Source organism: Triturus cristatus, chromosome 8, assembly GCF_964204655.1.
Source record: "Triturus cristatus chromosome 8, aTriCri1.1, whole genome shotgun sequence".
Taxonomy (NCBI): Eukaryota; Metazoa; Chordata; class Amphibia; order Caudata; family Salamandridae; genus Triturus; species Triturus cristatus.
This window is the reverse complement of record NC_140591.1, coordinates 1,084,155,750-1,084,158,382: the sequence shown is the minus strand read 5'-3', so window position 1 is coordinate 1,084,158,382 and position 2,633 is coordinate 1,084,155,750. Positions and strand designations below refer to the sequence as shown.

Below are 2,633 nucleotides of genomic sequence, written 5' to 3'. Positions count from 1 at the left end.
ATCTGATTTTGTGCAACAATTTGCTGCCCTCTGGCTGAAATCCAGGGTAAAGTCATTAATCTGGAGTGCCACTTGGGACCAGTTTTTGATAGGGGGTAAGTCAAGGTGGGGGACAAGCCACATCTCTTCTACCTACCTTGTCCCACATATGTCATCCTCTTCTAGGGATTCAAAAGTGACATTGAAGTCACCGGCTGCAATCAGTAATGGCTGTGTAGCCCAATCAACCAGGAGTACTTCCAGCTCTTGCAGAGTGGGCGACCTCCTTCCTGCTCTGGTTCCTCTCGCATAGACATTACAGATGTGAACCAAAGTACCATCCTGGCCCTTGATTTGGACAGCTAGAATATTAGGGCTATTGGATGGGAGCTCCCAAACCGTACATTGGAGAGCAATTCTAACCCAAAGCAACAACCGCCCTGCTGGCCGGCCCTGTTTATTGGTACTTGCTGAACGATGGAACGTAAAATAACCTGGTATGTAGATTGGGGAGATGCTCCAGCATTCCTGAAGAATGCAGATGTCAAAGGATTCAATAAATTGAATCCAATGTAAGAGGGCCACTTTCGACCTTACACCTGCCACATTCATGACACCAGAATAAACCAGCTAGTATTTTCCTGGCCATTAGTAAAGATAGGTTGACTGTCGTCGATGGCATTCCCTACCTGCACTTGGGGCTGAGTTGGTTACCCATCAGTTGAGGCACACATAAGCATAGATAGAGATTTTTATATATAAAAAGAGGATATATGTTCAAAGTCCACAAAATGCTCCACAGTTTTCATTGAATTCTCATTCTTTATTGTTCTGTCTTGTTATGCCCATGTATCAATACAACACAAAACAGCCGACACGTGTTTCGTCAATCAGGACTTTTTCAAGGCTGTGAACAAATATATACAAATATACAATTACAAACCAATAAAAGAATACAATACACAGAATTTAATTGTTAAAAAGGCAATATTTACAGTAAAATTCTCTTCCACATAATCTAATGTATATACATTTGCGCTCTGCCAGTTATTGTCATTGACACTAAATAGTAATAGGGGGCTAGTGTCAAAGAGTTAATAAAGAAATAAAACACTCCAGTGAGGAATTTCACCATTGAAATGCAAAGAACCACCACCAAAATTACAAAAAGGCACTATGTGCACAAAAGATTATTGTAAAGATCTAACCTCATTAAAAGCTAGTATCTCACCTAGTGTGTATTAGACGAGAGGTTCGGCCACTCCTTCCTCACTTGTTTAGTCTCAATGGTAGCTAGTTACTTGTCCCATCACAATGGGTCCTTTCCTTGTGGATCACGTAATCGTATTTATCTGCTTGCCATAACAATATATGCGCCGTAACCAATAAGTAGTGATACACCTATCGACCAAGAGAAAAATTAGCTTAAAAAAATCCATATCTCTGTCTCCATCTAGCATTGTTTACCAATAATTAAAAGTACAATGGAAGCGAAAGGGACTGCCAATTAAAAAATCTCTCTCAGCTTCTAATGTAAAACCACTTTTAGAGCCAGTATCCAACATCTTTATACTTGTAAGGACAATATATGAGCATTTATATGTTCAAAACAACTAACAGCAAACAGCATTGGGCCATATGTAAATGACACCTACCAATTCAGACATAAGACAGTCCAGAGCTCTTACCTTCCCTACTGTGAAATCAAATGGAAGTCGTAAACATCCTTATTCCGTGTCTCAATGGAGACCACTGTCTCAAAAATAGTAATCTGAGCACGCCTCTATTTCAGCTGCCCAAGATTTTTTCTCGAGTCCCCCCGATAAGGGTTCACTTATATTTATAGTTGCCAAAACAGGTCATGATACACCTGAAAGTAATCGAGATAAATACATCGTTATCAAATGGCTTCCCTATGTTTTAAAAGGCACAAAGTCTACCCATCATAGGCACTGATTACCCTCCCAATCTTATTGTAATACGAGCCATACTCTTTGCTTTGTAATCCCATAAAAACATTTTTTCCATATTCATAGCCTTATCCGATCCTTATTTATATTTTTATGTTAATAAAAATTTACCTAAACAAATGTAGCAAGCCCAGCAGAGGATAATTGAAGAGATAAAACTCAAGGTTACCACCCCGCAACCAAGGTCCCTTTTTCCTGACCCTAACTACGGATTTGAACCCAAAAGACATATTTGACTTAAGAATAAACCACACATTGCCAATGGACCCAACGTGTATTTGAGACTAATACCTTCGTTTAAAAACTAATGTAATACCTGTAAGCGGGACCTGTATCAGCGTCTCAACTCCTACGTTCTACACCGACAACTGTCTCAGCTCAAGGCATATCACCCTTTCCAACACACGTGCGTGCGTGCAGACACAGAGAGAGGACTAAATGTATACCGCTAAAACCAGAAAGTCGCGCCATTTTGGAACGGTCCCGGAGTGTTTTCCGTGCAAAGAACGGCACTAATGTATAATGTGTTCCACTAATTTGTAAAAAATCTTTTTTTTAAAACACAGAAGAGTAATTAGGAAGTTGCTCACAAAGCATGATAACTCTGAGGTAAAAATACCCGCCACAACCCACAATTCAAAGTAAGACCTTCTGGCTAAGGGCACGTCTTAGTCCTGTGTTTAT

At 39.9% G+C, this 2,633-nt stretch overlaps 1 long non-coding RNA gene across 1 annotated transcript; it reads right to left on the bottom strand.

Moving 5' to 3' along the window:
• Positions 1 to 773: 773 nt before the first annotated feature.
• LOC146805414 (uncharacterized) lies at positions 774 to 2,360 on the bottom strand. The gene is made up of 3 exons (XR_014967459.1): positions 2,266 to 2,360; positions 1,668 to 1,849; positions 774 to 886 (listed from the first exon to the last, which is right to left on the bottom strand). It is a non-coding gene; the product is annotated as an uncharacterized LOC146805414 (long non-coding RNA).
• Positions 2,361 to 2,633: the final 273 nt, after the last annotated feature.